Here is a 21120-nt window from a genome sequence, read left to right on the forward strand (position 1 = left end):
ATTCTATCACATTGCAAGTTATTCTGTAGGGAGTTCAGCTGCAAACAGTTAATCTTATAAACAGTTCAGCTAGAAGCAAGTCACCCTGTAGAGAGTTCAAGCTACAAATATATCGCTGTAGAGATTCAGAACATTACAAGTCACACTGAAGAGAGTTCAGCTACAAACAAGTCACTCTGTAGAGAATTCTGCTACAAGCAAGTCACGGTGTAGAGAGTTCAGCAATCAAAAAACTACCCTGTAAAGAGTTCAGCTATACAAACAAGTTACTCTGTAGAGAGGTCAGCTAGAAACAAGAGAGAGCTCAGCTAGAAGAAGTCATGTTGTAGAGATCTCAACTGCAAAGAAACCCTGTAGAGAGATCAACTACAAACAAATCACCTTGCAAAGTGTTCAACTATAAACATATTACCCTGTAGAAAGTTCAGGTACAAACAAATCACCCTGTAGAGAGATCAGCTACAAAAAAAATCACCCTGTAGCGAGTTCAGCTACAAAGAAACCATCCTATAGAGAGTTCAGCTACAAACAAGTTACCCTACAGTGAGATCGGTTTGAAACAAGAGATTTCAGCTACAAACAAATCACCCTGTAGAGAGTTCAGCTATGAACAGATCACCCTGTAGAGAGTTCAGCTATACAAGTCACCTTGTAGAGAGATCAGCTAGAAGAAGTCACCGTATAGAGATATCAACTAGGAGCAAGTCACCTTGTAGAGAGTTTAGCTACAAAAAAACCATCCTGTAGAGAGTTCAGCTATAAACAAATCACCCTGCAGAGAGTTCAGCTGCAAATAAACCACCCTATAGAGAGTTCAGCTACAAACAAATCACCCTGTAGATAGTTCAGCTACAACAGATCACCCTGCAGAGAGTTCAACTAGATAAAAGTCAACCCACAGAGAGATCAGGCCTAGGTCACCCTATAGGGAGATCAGCTAGAAGAAGTCACCTTGTAGAGAGTTCAGCTGCAAAGAACCCACTCTGTAGAGAGTTCAGCTAGAAACAAGTTACCCTATATAGAGATCAGCTAGAAACAAGCCACCTTGTAGAGAGTTGAACTCTCTACAAGGTAACTTGTTTCTAGCTGATCTCTCTACAAGGTGACTTCTTCTAGCTGATCTCTCTACAGGGTGACTTGTATCTAGCTGAACTATCTACAGGATGATCTGTTTGTAGCTGAAATCTCTACAGGGTGACTTGTTTATAGCTGATCTCTATATAGGGTAACTTGTTTCTAGCTGAACTCTCTACAGAGTGGGTTCTTTGCAGCTGAACTCTCTACAAGGTGACTTCTTCTAGCTGATCTCCCTATAGGGTGACCTAGGCCTGATCTCTCTGTGGGGTGACTTTTATCTAGTTGAATTCTCTACAGGGTGATTTGTTGTAGCTGAACTATCTACAGGGTTATTGTTTGTAGCTGAACTCTCTACAGGGTGGTTTATTTGCAGCTGAACTCTCTGCAGGGTGATTTGTTTGTAGCTGAACTCTCTATAGGATGGTTTCTTTGTAACTGAACTGTTCAGTTGCAAAGAAACCATCCTGTAGAGAGTTCAGCTACAAACAAATCACCATGTAGAGAGTTCATGACCAGCTACAAACAAATCATCCTGTACAGAGTTCAGCTACAAACAAATCACGCTGTAGCGAGTTCAGCTACAAACAAATCAACCTGTAGAGAGTTCAGCTACAAACAAATCACCTTATAGTGAGTTCAGCTACAAACAAATTACCCTGTAGAGAGATCAGCTACAAACAAAACACCTTGTAGAGACTTCAGCTACAAACAAATCAACCTGTAGAGCGATCAGCTAGAAACAAATTACCCTGAAGAGAGTTTCAGCTACAAAAAATCACCCTGAAGAGAGATCAGCTAGAAACAAATTACCCTGTAGAGAGTTCAGCTACAAAAAATCACTCCGGAGAGAGGTCAGCTAGAAACTAGACACAATGTAGGGAGTTCAGCTACAAGCAAATCACAGTTCAGTCACAAACAAATCACCCTGTAGAGAGATCAGCTACATACAAATCAACCTGTAGAGAGATCAGCCAGAAACAAATCACCCTGTAGAAAGTTCAGCTACAAACAAATCACCTTGTAGAGAGTTCAACTACAAATAAATCTACATTTAGAGATTTCAGTTACAAACAAATCACCCACTGTAGAGAGTTCAGCTACAAACAAATCAATCTGTAGAGAGATCAGCGAGAAACAAATCACCCTGTAGAGAGTTCAGCTACAAACAAATCACCATGTAGAGATTTCAGCTACAAACAAATCACTGTGTAGAGAGTTCAGCAACCTAAAAAACCACCCTGTAAAGAGATCAGCTAGAAACAATTCATCCTCTAGAGAGAATCCTGTATAGAGTTCAGCTACAAGCAAATCATCCTGTAGAGAGTTCAGCTACATTTCAAGTCCCTTAGTAGAGAGATCAGCTGCAAACAAGTTATCCAGTAGACACGTAATAAATCTATGTATATAATTTGTATAATTGCTGATAAAATCAAAAAGAGTTGAAGTATTAATGTCTTATTATTCTTCCTGTGGTAAAGAAAAAGGATAAGTAAAAAAGCCCCAAAGCTGGCCTATGGCTGGCTTTGGGGCATACAAAAAACAACCAAGCTGTAAAAAAAGGTGTGGCCCCTAAAAGGCCATGGTGAAAAAAGATGTGAAATCCAAGGTGGTGGCCAAGAAATGGCCGTGATGGTAAAATTTTAATTACAACAATTCAGGTGAATTTGTATTGCCTCCTCCAAGTTTCACTAGGGTTCGGCACCAAATTCACCTGAATTGTCGTTATTAAATTTTTTCCCATTAACCTACCCTCACAGCCATTTCTTGGCCGCCACCTTGGATTTCACATCTTTTTTCACCATGGTCTTTTCCCATTAACCTACCATCACAGCCATTTCTTGGCCGCCCCCTTGGATTTCACATCATTTTCACCATGGTCTTTTTAGGGGCTGCACTTTTTTTACAGCTTGGCTGTTTTTGATTAGATTATATTATGCTGTAGGCCTTGCAAAGGGGCATTTATGCACACAAAGTGATCCAGTAGTGCCCTGTAAACAACATACAAACAACACACAATACACCAGCAAGAAATAAATACACTTAATTAAAATACAGATACTTAGATGATGAAAAAGTGGTAACCTCCACAACTGTTGATAGCAACCTGTTCCACAAATCCGTTTAATGATAAAAGAAACTTCTTTTACCAAAGTTATAGTGGCAACTCTAGGAACAAAAAGATGATTTACATCATGTCCACATGCATGATAACCTAGCTGTCAGATCTTTACAAGGAAATGAAACAACTCTGGATGGAACTCTAGACATCACATTAGAAATGTGCAGATTTCATGAGAGTGTAAGTATGGGGTCAATTGTAATTCCTAGATAGCAAACAGAACCAGCCTGAGTCAACAACATACTACCATCTGAAACATTAAGTGGTATATTTGCCAGCTCACTATAAGCATTGAATTGGATTTGACAATATTCAAACATAGCTGGGAACTGCAAAACCAGTGAGTTATGTCACCCAAGTCAGACTGCAAACATTTTTCCATGACACTTACTGTAGGTCTGGATGACTACAGTACATCTCAGCATACAAATCCTAAGTGGAGTATTTGATAACAGCAGGCAGGTCATTGATACAGGGCAAAAAGCAAGGGATCTAAAATATTTTCATGTTTTCGTAGCATGGAGCAAGTTTAGTTTTGAACAATTCAGTATTAACAACACAACAGAGTTTCCAACATGATCGTATTGATCTCAGCTGGAATTTGCTCAGAAAGACACAACAAGCTAAGGTCATTATTATAAAGGCATTGTTCCTGTGTATCCTGCATGTGAGCATCACTTTATAATAGTTTAGCATGCAATACACCCTGTAAGTAGTAAGTACAATGAGGCCTGTTTCGCCTAGCTGTGGAGTGTTTCTGAAAAATAACAGCTTATATTATAATTACCTAGCAGCATATACGTACCTACTCAGAGAGCAATCTAGCTGTATATACAGAAAAGTTTGTGTATTATTTTTAATAGAATCGTAAGAAACTGCAGTAGTTATACATACAATATCTAAAGCATACATGTATATTATGACAACATCAGGTGTGATATGTGGAAAGCATTATTATAGTGACAGTGACACATTGAAATTCAGGATCTGATAGTATACATACTTCAAAATGCATCCATGACACAGGAATGTTATAACAACAGTTGCTGTCTAGCCTATGAATACGTATATATATATATATATATATTTTAGTGACATCCAACTACATTTAGCTAAATCTACCCAAGTTAGTTAATTTGGTAATTCAGCAATCAGAAATTTTCAGCTTTAGCTTGGCAGGCAACCAGCTTATCACTGCATGGATATAAGTGTGTTATACATTTTAAAATTAATACAATCAGCTGATAATTGTGATTGCATATACACAAGGCTGCATTCCCAAGCTTTAGTCATACTTATGATGATTCCCAAACTTTATACTTCCCCCAATATTATGCTACTATTCTTAAAGTTTAGTACTGTACAGTACAACAGTTAATGAGGAAAAGATTGACGAATTTGAAAATTTGCATTGCAATTCATCAAAAATTTCCCTCTGAAAATTTTACATAAGCGCATTCTCTTATACAATATTGAAGTGTTCCATCATAGTTTTACTTGTCAACATCCGTTTCATCAAAATTTTACCTTGTCAATTATTTTTGTGCTATACTGTATGGTAGCATGCAAAATATCCATGCAGAATCTTGCAGATGATTTAAAGAAAACTTATCTATTCCCCACTACTCATCAGTGAATTTTATACAGTAAAAATAAAATAAGTTATGTAAGTGAATAAACAAAACTAAAATGGTATGTATGTGACATAGCGACACAGAATATAACTAAACCAATGCAATGTTGATATACGTACATACATACATACATACCAGAAAATAACAAATACTACAAATTCCATGTTAGAATTATAGTAGAACAGCTAAGTATGTAACCACGATCAAGCCTCAGTTTCATCCACCACCTACAAAACAGTAATTAACATAATATATAATGTATTTGAAAACACTTCTACTTAACCGTATCTCTTACTTGGCAGATTATGTTTCCTATCATGTTATGCTGCAGTGCTCAATATTTTTACCTGGGCTAGTTGCAATCTGCTCATATAATTCGGTTCAATGTTTAATTGTTTATATAAGCTTTGGCCTCAAAAATTCTTGGTTGACAAATAATTACTTTTGACTTGTGAGTAACTGGTTGGAAGGAATTAATTTGGCTGTTTTGTGAAGTATTAGCCATGTAAAATATTAACTGTATGACCGTTCATTTACATGTACTGACTGCAGTATTAGAGTTACCCAACTGTTCTATACTTAATTTTATTATTACAAGTAAGCCTGGTAAGTATTTAAAAAAATATGTACTCTGCATATTACGCTAGCATTAAATGCTTGATGCTTTCAAGTACCCATTATACTGAAATCATGTCGCCAAACAGAGTGTATCTATAGGTTGTACACTAGTATAGATTGTATGCATGTAAAATTAATGTTGATGGAATAATTTTACTAAAAAGTTCAAAGAATTTCAATCAACAGTTTTTAAAATACGAAGGCTTAAAGTTTTTAATGACATATATTGTACTTTGCGTGGGAGGATCAAAGCGATGCCGTGTATCGTATTGTCCATACAATACTAATCAACTGCATAACTGTACTGTATGAGTCATACAGTACAGCTATGCAGCTAATTGGGCAAATACAATACAGTTATGTGGAGAATTTATTTAACATAAACAACACACTGTAAATCACTAAAACCAGCCAAACTAATCCAAGTTTGTTCTATGGCTAGGAATAGATTGTATAAACACTTACTGATTGTCTGATCATGAAACTTTTTAAACACGACTCCACTAGGACAGCACGATTGATCATGTGCATGACATTGTAAATCACTAAAACTAGCCAAACTAATCCTATTAGTTCGTTCTGCAACTATAAATAGATTAGTTAAACACTTACTGATATCCTGAACACCGAAAATCGCAGCGGTTTGAGTACTAGAGAAAATCGCTCCGAGTCAGATGACCAGGAAGTACAATAAAACAGTTAAAGCACTGCCTAGGCTTGTGTGTATGAAAAATACAGCACTCGGGGGGGGGTGTCTCAAGGCAAATACAACACTGAGCTTCGCCTCGTGCTGTATTAGCCTCTCGACATGCCCCCTTGTGCTGTATTTTCCATACACACGCGCGGTGGTGCTTTAATTATAATGTAACAATATCCCATAATTTGAAAGGTCAATCAATAAATCAGTAATCATCAATCAAGGAAAATTTTATTATAAAATGTTAACACTGTAGCTATAAATTTACTGTAGTTGTTTAATTTTTGTACTGAAACAAATTAATTGTCCATAAATATATTCACACTGTTTGTGATCATAATCAGAAGCCATGTGGTAGCTATATGGACATAGAATTTTTATGGGTGATTAGCACTATAAGTACTACAAATTCACCAAGTTAGGTGACATATTTTTGGGTAGTGTCTTGCCAAACGCTATTGCTACATGGTACTTTTTATGCTAACATTTTATAGCAGATTACCTCAGAGTGCTCAAGGTTTCAGAACAGTGTTTCAAACCTATTTGTGACTCTTTTTTAAATTTGACCATTTTTTTGAATATTGCTTTTTAATCATTGTGTATAATAGCCTGAAGAGTAAAGATAAGTGTCTGGCTGCATTTTGATACAAAGAGTAACTTAATCAGTATAAGAAGTCAATTGTATAACATTTTGTTTGCTGGCATTTGAAATGTGCACCTTTTGCAAATCTGGTCATACTTTGTCATAAGATATATTATTACAGGTATATACATATGATTATCATTGTCAATATGTGTTGTATTTCAAGATTCAACAGTTGGTTAAATTACAAAACACAATGCATTGTACTTACAACTGTGGTTGAATGACTGCCACTTATTGACAGTCTCCGTCTTGCTTCTTCAACCTCATTTTTACTGGCTTTGGGAGGTTCAGCAACTTGAAGTCTAACTAAAGGCCTTGGACTGGTGCTTTTTGTGAATGACTTTGTGTGAGGAAGATCATCATCAGGTTCAATTACAGGGGGGTGTAGCTTTATCACTGGAACAGTAGCTTGGTTGTTAGCATAAGTGTTCGATGCCCCAAAAGTATGTGCAGTTACATTGTTATCAATTATGACAATGGCTGTATCATCATCTGGTTTACGAACAGCTGGAACAGGAAAAGGATAGTTCTTAGTTGGATCTTTATCTGGTTCTCCTTCTGCCCAATCACGTAGATACCCTCGCGAGCGTTGTCTCCAGTCATTCTAAAGTGCACAAATATCACTTATATTGTAAAAATATAATATACTGTATATATATAAATAAAAAAATGGTACTGCTTATTCATACACTTATAGCATTAGTACTTGCCCTAAATGCAACACAATATTACACACTTTCTTTCCACATTAACAATTTCTATGATAAAAAGTGGTGGTAAGGTATTAAAGTTCAACACCATTCACTGTGCTAAAACCGTTCAATTGACACACAGGTGAACACTTTCTGTAATCTGTGTTTATTGCCTTACTAGCATTGGTACCTGCCCTACGTGCAGGGACCACATTACAATAACAACTAAGCATTGAACATCAGTGCCATTTATTCCCTGCAGCATATTTTTAATACCATCATCTTGCAAAGTATACTGAAATGATGGGAAGCATGCAGGTACTCCTGAACCTGCAGAATTGCAGTAGCTAAGCTATAACTACTGTAGTAATGTGTATGCTTATATCACAGAGGTGTGAACAATGTGGATGGTTTTAGTAGTGCCTGTCCTATTATGCAGGCTATGCACGTAGCATCATTTGATAATATATTGACCATTGGTACCCGCCCTACAATGCAGAAGTTGCCATCTTGCATATTATATGTTAGGCACATAGCTAATGTAATGGAAACCATGCATTAAAATCCATTGTTGCATGTATAATGAATATCACTTTAAAGGAACATGAGGTCATTCTGCAAGTGCAAGTATACACTGGAATGATGAGAGCACACAGATAATTGTAAACAGCAGAGTTGTGTGTACATAGCTACATAAGCAAAGACAACTGTAATATTGTGCTACTGTGCATACCTATAATATTATGTCTACCACACAGACACAAACTATGTTATGTGGTGTTAGTATAATACCTGTCATGTAGGCCATACATATCAAGACACACGGTAGTGTGTTGTGTGGCCCAAGAAGCCGGCGCCCCACACCGTGAGTATATTAACAAGAATAAAGAAAACTCAATTTCATACCTATGTAGCTCTGTGATCTCCTATAGGATTGAAACCAAATTTGCTAGAGAAGTGCCAGCCAGTTAGGGGAGTCTACATACCAAATTTGAAGAAAATCGCTCCAGCCAGTTCCGAGATACGAGCGAACAAAATTTCGTTTTAATTTCCGTTTTTTTATTCTTTATTTCGCACACTTCGCAAAATCTTCCATAAAACACGAATGCGTGCTCAGATTGGGCTGAAATGTGGCACAATTAAAGGGCTCATTAAGGCGGATCTCAGTACCAACTTTGGTAGGAATCCGATGAACATTCACGGAGTTATGACAAATTATTTACGTAAAATAAGGTCAAAGGTCTGTCACGCCTACAGGATAAACCCCTTGGAAGAATGAGTTGAAAATTGATCTGTAGATGGAGTAACCATCGTAGGAGTGCCTTTTTGTGGTTTCAAAGGAATCGAGATAAAGACCATGGAGATAAGACACAAAACCTAACCTGTGTCAAAATTACGCGATCGATTTTTATGAATAAAAAAACTATTAGTTTTCACGTCTACCAGGTAAACCGCTTACAGCAATGAGCTGAAAATCAGTATGTAGCTGGAATAATCATCATAGAAAGTCCTTGCAGTAGTACATTACAAACCACTGAGATATGATTCGAAAGGCAACTACGTGTAGCAAATGCGAGATCGCGATACTCTAATAGAACAGTCACCCTAATAGAGCATTCAGCTACGTTTATAACTTACTCCATTATAGAATTATATTACATTGCAAGTTATTCTGTATGGAATTCAACTACAAACAGTTAATCTGATAGACAATTCAGCTACAAACAGTCAAAAGCATTTACCAGAAGTTTTTAAACTTTATGCTGACCTTCCAGATTATCTTGCCAGTGTCAGCCCTCCTAGCACTATCCCCACCGAACTTTCTACCTCCCTTAGCAGACCTAACTTGGTCTTGGTTTCTAAGGATTCCATCTACCTGTTTGAGCTGACTGTTCCCACTAATACCCAGCAACACTTATTGGCTGCAAAAGCTTGGAAGGAAGATAGATATGGCTCTTTACTGTATGATCTTCAACGCACTGGATTAGTTTTTGATCTCATTTCTATCGAGATTGGATGTCTGGGTCACTTTATGCCAGAAACACTTGCTCAAGTGGCTACTGCTTGTTGTGTGTCGAAGAAAACTGTCCAGTCACTGTTTGAGCAGGCTGCTCGTATTGTCATCTCCTGCTCTTACAGAATTTTCAATTCTAGAGCTTCCCCGGAGTGGGATCTATTGGACCTCTTGACCTGAACCTTGTTACTTTGTAGTTATAATTTTGTACTGTATATTAAGTAATGTAAGTCTTGCCAGGGCTCCTACACTGATCACTCTGGCTATCAGTGTATGGTAACCCTGAGTCTCGGTCCCTGTTTGTATACTATATATTGTCTTAATAATCAATAAGACGTTTATCACAGTTTATCATCATTAATCTGATGGACAATTCAGCTACAGGCAAGTCACCCTGTAGAGAGTTCACCTATAAACAAGTCACCCTGTAGAGAGATCAGCTAGAAGAAGTCACCTTGTAGAGAGTTCAGCTACAAAGAAACTACCATGTAGAGAGTTCATCTAGAAGAAGTCACCTTGTAGAGAGTTCAATTACAAAGAAACCACCGTGTAGAGAGTTCAGCTGCAAACAAATCACCTCAGTTCAGCTACAAGCAGATCACCCTGTAGAGAGATCAGCTAGAAGAAGACACCTTGTAGAGAGAGTTCAGCTACAAAGAAACTATCATGTAGAAAGTTCAGCTGCAAACAAATCTGTACAGAGTTCAGCTACGAACAGATCACCCTGTAGAGAGTTCAGTTAGATACAAGTAATCCTGTAGAGAGTTCAGCTACAAACAAATCACCCTGTAGAGAGATCAGCTAGAAGAAGTCACCTTGTAGAGAATTCAGTTACAAAGAAACCACTATGTAGAGAGTTCAGTTGCAAACAAATCACCCTGTAGAGAGATCAGCTAGAAGAAGTCACCTTGGAGAGAGCTCAGCTACAAAGAAACCATCATGTAGAGAGTTCAGCTGCAAAAAAATCACCCTGTAGAGAGTTCAACTACGAAAAGATCACTCTGTTGTGAGTTCAGCTAGAAGAAGTCACCTTGTAGAGAGTTCAGCTGTAAATAAATCACCCTGTAGAGAATCTAGCTACAAACAAATCACCCTGTAGAAAGATCAGTTAGAAGAAGTTACCTTGTAGAGAGTTCAGCTACAAAGAAACCATCATGTAGAGAGTTCAGCTGCAAACAAATCACCCTGTAGAGAGTTCAGCTATGAACAGATCATCCTGTAGAGAGTTTAGCTACAAACAATTCACCCTGTAGAAAGATCAGCTAGAAGAAGATACCTTGTAGAGAGTTCAGCTACAAAGAAACCATCATGTAGAGAGTTCAGCTGCAAACAATTCACCCTGTAGAGAATTCAGCTACAAACAAGTCATCCTGTAGAGAGTTCAGCTAGAAGAAGTCACATTGTAGAGAGTTCAGCTACAAAGAAACTACCATGTAGAGAGTTCAGCTGCAAACAAATTACCCTGTAGAGAATTCAGCTACAAACAAATTGCCCTGTAGAAAGATCAGCTAGAAGAAGTTACCTTGTAGAGAATTCAGCTACAAACAAATCACCCTGTAGAGAGTTCAGCTAGAAACAAGTCATCCTGTAGAAAGATCAGCTAGAAGGATCACCTTGTAGAGAGTTCAGCTACAAACAAACCATCCTGCAGATACATGTAGTTCAACTACGAATAAGTTATCCTGTAGAGAGATCAGCTAGAAGGATCACCCTGTAGTGAGTTCAGATATAAAAACAAATTACCCTTTAGAGACAAAGTAACCCTGTAGAGGGATCAGTAAGAAACACATCACCTTGTAGAGAGTTCAGCTACAAACAAAATCATCCTGTAGAGAGTTCAGTTACAAACAAATCAACCTGTAGAGAGTTCAACTACAAACAGATAACCCTGCAGAGAGTTCAGCTAGAAACTAGTCACCCTGTAGAGAGAATCCTGTAGAGAGTTCATCTACAAGCAAATCACCCCGTAGAGTTCAGTTACATTTCAAGTCATCCAGTATAGAGAGATCAGCTGCAAACCAGCTATCTGTATGGAATAATTGAATTTGACATGTAATAAATGTATGGATTACGGTATATATATAATTTGTACATTTACTGAAAAAATCTGAATTAGCTAAAGTATTTAAAGTCTCCTTCATCTTTTTCTTCCTGTGATAAAGAAAAAAAAGATAGGTTAAAACAGCCCTAAAGCTGGTATAGGCTGGCTTTGGGGTATACAATTACAAAAAGAAGTGAAATCTAATCCAAAACAGCCAAGCTGTAAAAAAAGAGTGCGGCCCTCAGAAAGGCTATGGTGAAAAAAGATATGAAATCCAAGGTGGTGGCCAAGAAATGGCTGTGATGGTAAAAATTTTAATAGCGGCAATTCAGGTGAATTTTGTGCCAAGACTAAGCGGCACCAAATTCACCTGAATTGTCATTATTAAAATTTTTACCATTAACCTACCATCACAGCCATTTCTTGGCCGCCACCTTGGATTTCATATCTTTTTTCACCATAGCCTTTCTGAGGGCTGCACTCTTTTTTTACAGCTTGGCTGTTTTGGATTAGATAATATTATGACATTTAACTTACTGACAACAAAAAGAAACTACATCAGTACATGCCAACGGTGCAGGCTGAGCTTTGGTTGTTAACACTACTATCCTTCCTAATGTTCCCTTTACTACACTACAACCTATACCTATTGTTATCACCAATCATCCTACTACGTTTACAGCACTACTATACTATATGATATTTTGAGTAAACTACTACTGACTATTGTCTTCTATTGTCATCCCCTTTTGTACAGCTACTACTAACTGTTATCAACCAATACAGTGGAACCTGTTATTCAGGACACTTGAAAATGAGGACACCTGCATAATCTGGACACTTGGTAATCCCTTAGCATGTAAACTGACCTGAAAAATCAGGAAACCTTTATAACCAGGACACTTTTGGTCAGTCCCAAGGTGTCCTTAATACACAAGTTTCACTGTAAAGTGAGAAAAATAGCATGAAAAGAACACATAACAGAAAAATCTGTTACCAAAAAGGCTGCCAAAATGGAAAAAAGTAGTAGCAAAAAAGGTTATTGAAGAAAAAAAAGTTGTAGCCAAAAGTTTGGAAAAAGAAAAGAAAAAATGTGATAAAAGTAGGATTTCAACTCGTACCCCACCAGTTTCAAGCTGCATGCTCTGCCACATGGACTAAACGTCACTTATGGTTAGAGGGTTTTTAAAAGTTGTTTTTAAAGGCATGCTTAAGTTGAATGGAATAGGTGTTTACTTGCGGTTTGCATGTGGTTTACAGAAAGAAAATTCAAGCAAGTTTTTGCTCTACACCCTTGCATTAAACACACTGTAAACGACGAACAACGGCAGCTAGAAGCTTCATTTAAATGCTAGTAGATCTTTTTTGGTGCCAAAACTGCTTTAAAATGTGCAGCAACTGGTAAGAAGAATATTTGGCCTCAAATGGAATGCAGACAGACAGATGGACAGACGGCTTTTCAGCTTTATTATATATATGTATATATAGATAATGTGGGCAAGTGGAAGGTAAGTTTTCAAAATCAGAAGGACACATTGAATCTTTTAAGGTTCCACATTCACTTCTATTCTGACATCCCTGCTTGTCAGTTCGAGTCTTTTTGGTGACATCAAGGGTGACATAGTTAATTGTTTTAACCATACTGATTATATCAAGCCTCAAGTTCGTATATCACAGTAGGAATTTATGAATATTATATACACTGTATTGTAACAATTTAGGCTGACAAGTACAGTATATTGTTAAATACATAGCGGTTATTAAGTATATACACAACCACTTACTGACAATGACTCATAAGCATGACTGAATATTCCAATAAACAAACTCAACACCACATAGATAAACAAGAATATAAACACAGCAAGATAAATCCTGGAAATTATTTCCACTTCCTCTGAAAGAAAAGATGAATTACTTTCTTCAAATGTTACATACAAGTCATCTCCATTTAGGATAGTAAATAGAGTTTCTATTGATAGCCAAAATGTTTTGAACTGTAGACAGAAACATCAATACATTAACATCATAACTAGAAGAAAGCATTATTTTATGCAACTATTACAGTAGCATTATTGTTTTATGCGCTGATTATTGTAGGATTACAGTAGGTGCTGTAAAGCAAAAAACAATATTTGATGTGGGTATATGTAAATATGTGTTATGCATGGAACTTTAACTTGGTAAGTATCAACACTCTGGATCTTTTACAGTGTATGTAATGGTTAATCCTTAGAACTCAAATGTACAACAATAACTGTGACAATAGCTGAAATGAGTAATTACCTGTCTCACTACCTCATCTTGTGGCATGCACACATTTTGCATATACACATCACTGAGATGCCTTTCCTTGATCTGATTGTACATAATATATAGACTAAACAGTGAGGGTAGTAACATTGGACATGTACACAATAATCTCAGGGCATAGAACAAGTGTTGTCTAAGAAGGTACAGTATGTATGTGCATGTTGCTGGTGTATGTGGAGGCATTTCCATTGTTAATGATTTTGATTTGGGCATATATACACTGGAGAAAGTAAATTAGTTAGTTATGCAGTATATACTATGTACACATCTAGTACCTTAGGATGATAAGGACCAAGCACCAACCATCCACAAAGAGCAAAGGCTATGAAAAGTATGATCACACAAGTAAGAAAATTTAGAACGCTAGGAAGTGCCAGGGTCACTGTAATGAACAACACCTGCAATGGACAATTGCATATACACTATTAAACTTGCATTTCTAGAACATTCTCTGTGTGTTCTATTAGAAGTCCTCAAAAAAATTGTTAATATTACAATAATATTACCAAAATTAATATTGAAATAAATAAACATGCAATATAATGCATTCATAAATCTGTCTTCAATAATCATCATTGTGTCTGTATAAATAAGAAAAAATGTCAGTAAAAAAACCCCAAAGTCAGCTGTAGGCTGGCTGGTTTGTGGGCTTAATAAAGTATAAAATGAAGTGACATCCACACAAAAACAGCTATGTTGTATTAAACTTTATATAATTGCAACCATTTCTTGGCCACCACCTTGATTTCTTCACCCATTTTTTACAGCTTAGCTGCTTTTGTGTGCATTGTATATTACTGTAGTAAACTAGAACTTATATTAATAAGGTAGAAATTAAGTGAGGTGAGCAACTGACAACAGTGGCAAAATGGTATAAAGGAATTGGGCATATGCGTAGGTGTGGAGGTCCCCAGTGAGAGTCCTGGATGACATATTTTGTGCATGTTTTTTACTTCTTGGTGACTGTTCTATTAGAGTATCTCAGTTGTGCTTGTTTAATGTGTATGGTTTTTGCCTTATATCTTTAACTATAATACCCTTAGTACATTGAAATCATAAAAGGTCTATGCTATGCTGGTCAGCCTATCATGTATACTGATTTTTAAGTTGTAGTTTACCCTGTAGGCATGACAAAGCATTGCACTTGGAATTTTGAAAATTACTAGTAACTCTGTGAACTTTTACCAATCTGTACAGAAATTGTCAGATAGATGCACCATTATATGCTCTTTACACCCTTAAAATTTGTAAAGAATCTAATAAGGCTTGTGTGAGTTTTGGCAATTTTTGTTAGTGTGAAAAAATTAATGGAAGATGAAGAAAAATGTGAACAAACTTTGAAGGCGAGTATCTCAAAGACAGTTAGCTTAAATTTGGAATGGAAGATGTCCCATCCTGAGGGACACTTCACAGAATAATAGGCTATCTTTAACTATTACTGGGATAAAAATGCATGAAAATTGCATTTTTTTGGCTTTTGTGATGCACACACACTTGTCTGTTGTATGCTTGGTTCAATGGCTTTCCTTGGCCACTTGGCACACTGTTATGTGCCCTCATAAAGCACGAATGCTTATTTTAATTACCTTCAACTTTGGTGCACTTAAAGAGCAACTAAAGAGAATTGACATGCTAAGGTTACTGCAACTTTGATAAATGTTTATAACGCAATACAAAATATTTAGCATAAGATTAATTTTTGTTGTAAAGGGTCCTCTACAGAGTTAGGTATGAAATCAAAAGTGGTTTATGTGAACACTAATAATGGTATCCTCACATTGGGTTAATATTAAACATACTGAATAATGTACTTGTACATATTTGTTTCAGTACATTTTATGCTTACAGTGTATGAATCCAGCCATACGTGATACACAAAATGACCTACAAAACTTATGTACCAAGATATCAATTGCTTACATTAAAAGGTTCGTAGTACTTGATAAGTCCAAATAAACCACACCATAGTAGCAACACTCCAACTCCCAGTAAAACTCTCACGGCCTCTACTAAGTCTACCTCAATAGCATCCTGTAATTACCAATAAACTTGCATCATAGTTTGACATGAGCTATAAACAGACTTGTATAATATTAGTATATTTGTAGTAGTGTATGTGCGCTTGTGATAAAAGTTACTCTATGTTGTGCATCAGTTAGAATATCATAAGTCACATTATTGTCCATGGCATCTTCTACACATTGAAATAATTATAAAAGTGTCAATATTACTGTTTCATTATTTAGAGGAAGCAATAGGGTGCAGCTTATGGCCTGACTATTTCTTGCTTGACAAAACAACAATATAGTGGAACAGTTGAATGACAAATTTTGCAGAAAATGTTCACTTTGTGAAACACCAACTTTCTGTGGAAGTTATAAAAGCATCAAATTTCTGTGGAAGTTGAGCATGGTATAGAAAATAATTATTATTATTAAGCACGGTAGTACTTAATAAGTAGGGATCAGTAAGAAATCATACGGCTTCATATAAATTTTTGCACTTAAAAAAGTAGCCTTGCAATGCATTTTTTCAGAAAAAACACCTGGAATGCATTAGTACAGTGGTAACAATTGGTTAAACATAGTAGTCAACTGTTTCAGTGTACAGTGAATTATAAACATTTAAAAATTCACCTGCCTTTTATCTGTCTGCCTGCCTGCCTGCCTACCGTACGTCCTAGTAGCATTAGGTGTATGGCTCCAGAAATTTCAGGCTGCCAAGGTAATGATGGTAGATTCACGAATCTGTTGCTTCGATTATGTTTTGTCCACTGCACCATGCCATTCACTTTCATCATTCATTGGCCTTCTCATTCTTCTCAAAAGATAATTGATAGTTGCGGTGGGCATATCTGCACACGTGATTTCTGCACACTAACACATCAGCCGTAGTACAATGATAGTGTACTGGTGAAGTATTCAAAGAGTTGTCTTAACATTGTGTAGTTGTTTTAGCTATGGTTTTTCCAGTTTAATTTTTTGCGAGGTAGCTTTAATCATGCTTCTGACAGGAGCAAAGAAAAAATGCTACAACAAAAAGTACTAGCTGAAGATAGCGGACAACAAGAAGAAAAAATATCAAGATGAGTTAGAGAGTAGCTGAGCAGACAGTGTAGCATGAAGCCACAAAACTTACATGAAGGACCCGGAGAAGAGTCGTACTAACAGTGCAGCACAAAGCCATGAAGGATCCAGGGAAGAGTCATACTGACAATTAGGGCTGAAATGGATATCTGTATTATCCGGATATCCGGATACTAATTTACTATCTGGATAGTAGTTTGAAGAGCCAACCGGATAGTAAACGATTTATTTGTCTTTCAAGAAACCAACTGCTCATCATGAGATGAATCATTTTCACCATAGAGAGTTAGCTAAGGTAGTTTTACATGAAGTTAATAGCTTCCTGGTAAGTTAATCAGCTTGTTCGTGACTGATCACACCCATCTCTAATGACAAAGTGCAGCTGTGAATGTTGCTGAAGAAGTTGTAGCAGAAGAGTTATTGCCTTTTAAAGAGTTCTTTAGGACTAGTTGTTGTACCTGGAAAAGGGCTTGTAGCAACTGCTACATCTTGTATTCATGTTTTCTCCAGCTGCCAATCTTGTTACAGACAAATTTCATTTAGTGCAAAATATTAAACACTGTAACATTACCACAAACTCTTTGTTCTCATATGAATGTTATGTTTGCTCCTAGTGCTTTTAAAACAAGGATGTTCACAATAAACTATAACATGTGTTTCACGTGATGATGTAACTATCTGTAGGATATCCAGATAACTTTTGTTCAGGATATCCGGATAGTTAAAGTTGCTATCCGTTTCAGCCCTACTGACAATGCAGCACAGAACCGGGAAAGTTACATGAAGGACCTTATGAAATGTTGTGATCATGCAATTATAGCTACTGTATATGGCAAGCTAGACATAAAAAGTGAACAACTAGCTATTTAAGAACCAAAAATTTAAAGGAATGCACATTCTATAAAATGTAAGTAAACAAGCTCTCAAATATATTACAGCTGAAATGAGAATGATCCACGCAACAAAAAGTAAGGAAACAAATCCAACAAGATTAGATGGCTACTTGGTAAAATGAGACACCTTTAATGCCTACTTTTGGCTAATTTGATATAGCTGGTACCATTTGAAGATGTTAGCCAAAAGTAGGCATTAAAAAGTGTCTCATTTAGCAAGTAGCCATCTAATCTTGTTTGACTTGTTTCCTTACTTTTTTGTTGCGCGGAGCATTCTCATTTCAGCTGTAACATTTTTGAGCTGTAACATTTTTGAGCTTGTTTACTTACTTTTTATAGCATGTGCATTCCTACTTCCTTTTAAAATTTATATTTATAGCTAGTTTGAGGTATGTCTAGTACCACATCAAAATAACTGCCTTAGGGAATTTTTGGAAAATGTTAGAATACCACTTTGTCTCCTCAGATCAAAGGAAACCACAGGGCTATATGTCATGTATTGCCCTTTACAAACCTCTGTATAAAAGTAATGTGGTGAATGCAGGTTTGTCTTCCTTCACCTATTACTAAGTAGTATTTATTTGCAGCCCTCGGGCTTAGGCATATATCAGGCAAATCACAGGCCCTCGGGCTTGGGCATATATATCAGGCAAACCCCTCATGGCCATGGTATAACTATTAATTCAAACAATTCAAACTGGTCAGGAAAATCATACAAGTACAATAAGATTGTTACATAACATGAATGTATTTTAAATTTACAGGTGCAATCAGACAATCTTTCAAAATGACGAAAGGTGCTAATATTTCTTTGAAAGTACATGCACAATACAATAGAAATAATATGTTGCACATCTATGGTTTCATAATTTATCCTGTGCTTCTTAAGACTGCAACTTACTAACCTATTTGGATGCCTCCTTTGATCAGTTCCTAAATCTGATCATCCTTTGTTTACCTACAAAGGTGCAAGTTTCAGCCAAAATTTTGTCGGCTTGACCACAGTCGCAAGCCTGGAGGTCAAATGAAGTCACCATTTATGCCACAATAACAAACTCACCAATGGGATGTACCTTTGGGGTTCCAATGAGTGTGTGCCATCTGCGTTTTGTCTTTCTTTCACCTTTGATCAGGCTGGTTGTCGTCTTCTTCAAATAAGTGTTATGCTAATAAAACTTGTGACAACAGATTGCAAATTGTATTCTAACATAAAAGGTGCAGGAATTGCTTTGTAAAAATTGAGCAACTGTAACTTATCACGTTTGCATGAAAATTGAGATACTCTAATAGAACAGTCACTGCAATATCTTAATAGACATAATAATAGTATACGAAGGACTTTATAAAACACTATTGAAAATTATTATTATTATTATTATTATTATTGTATAATGTACAGACCTCAATCACGAGTATAATGTACATGGTTAGCTAACAAACTAAAGATTAATTAAGTAGCTAGTAGAGATTCAACATTATCAGTTTCCACAAGGTGATTGAGTAGGTGATTCCATTATCTGATTGCTCTTGGAAAAACAAATGCATGAATGAATCAATTCTTGAGGGTAATTTCTTGTTGCTACTACAGGTGATACTGGGAACTTTATCATACAATATGATAGTACTGTATAGTAGGAACCACAAAGGAGTAGGCGTGGCCCACAAAATAACATCACCAAAAAACCAGCCTCAATTTTCCCAGACAACCATAAGGCACTATTGATTAGGTAAAACTAAGCCCAAACAAGCTTTCAGATCAACCCGAAATGCTTTCAACAAGTTGCTGCGGAATTTAAAAAAAATTATTCAACTGAATTTTCTAGTGACTGACTGACTGATGCCTTCAGACAAGCGTAACTTGGGAGGTGCCTTTTGGCATACCACAGTATGTATAAAAAATTCTTCATGGACTTACTAGTCTCCTCCTTTGTGCGCCATTCATCTTTGCTGACAGCAAAAGGTGTCGATTTGGTGGTAGCACGCAAAACCGTCCGTATTTTTCATAGTGGAATTATGATTGCAGAGGTGCTTTTCAAACAGTTCTTGATTTGTACTGCTTTGTAATGGGTTGAACATAGCTGACAATGAAACGTAATGGATACTTCACTTTTCAGACAATAATTAAGGCACTATTTCTTTCTTTTGGTATCTGTGGATTGTAGAGGTGCTTTTCGAACAGTTCTTGGTTCGAAATGCTGTGTAACGGGTTGAACATAGCTGACAATGAAGCGTAATAGATTCTTCACTTTTCAGGCAATAATTGATATAGCTGGGGCGTGCGGCGCCATTTCAGATGTGGTATGCGTGGGTTCACCAGTCATAATAAAATTATTTACAAAAGAAGTTAACAAACAAGTACATGAAAAAATTTGGAATTTTCAACTAGAGTAGGGATCATAGCACATCAATAAAAAGTACTGAAACAAGTTGGAGTAGTCCATGATATTAAATCACAGTAAAACAATAAGAAGTGTTATATCCCTACTGTGCTCAAGACACCGTAATGGAAATGCACAGTAGGGATATAACACTTCTTATTGTTTTACTGTGATTTAATATCATGGACTACTCCAACTTATTTCAGTACTTTTTATCGATGTGCTATGGTCCCTACTCTAGTTGAAAATTCCAAATTTTTTCGTGTACTTGTGAAGGATATGATCACAAGGAATATCTACACACTGATTAATAATTTTATGAAACATAACCAAAATTGAATCATCTTTTTGTCTCTCCAATGATTGCCAATCAAGTTGATTTAGCATAGCTATAACACTGGAATATCGAGAATAATCGCTAAATACAAATCTGGCAGCCTTCATTTGAATCATCTCAATTTAGTTAATGTTAGTGTGTAAGTGGGGTGACCAGATGACTGATAAACACAGGCACTACATATATAATTATTGCAACTTTATATAGCCATGAACAAGCAAGTACAAAATTATATCAGTATAAATTGATTTTAGTATCATTTTAATAGGTAGCTATTTTTCTGTATTGGTAGAGCACTAGTTTGTCATATCATCTTCATTGCATCTGTATAATTATAGATAAGAAGAATAATGATTTTTGTAAAACAAACCTCAAAGCTAGTTTATGGTTGACTTAGGGTATATATTTAAACTACAAAAAGAAGTAAAATCCACACAAAAACAGCCAAGATGAATAAAAAGGAAGCAGCCTTTAAAAAGCCAGGGTGAAAAAGTTGTGAAATCAGGGTGGTAGCCATGAAATGGTTGCTATGATTTTGTTAATAATAAATTTTAATAATGCACAAGGCCATTATT

The sequence above is a fragment of the Dysidea avara genome, chromosome 4 (assembly GCF_963678975.1).
Source record: "Dysidea avara chromosome 4, odDysAvar1.4, whole genome shotgun sequence".
NCBI classification, from domain to species: Eukaryota; Metazoa; Porifera; class Demospongiae; order Dictyoceratida; family Dysideidae; genus Dysidea; species Dysidea avara.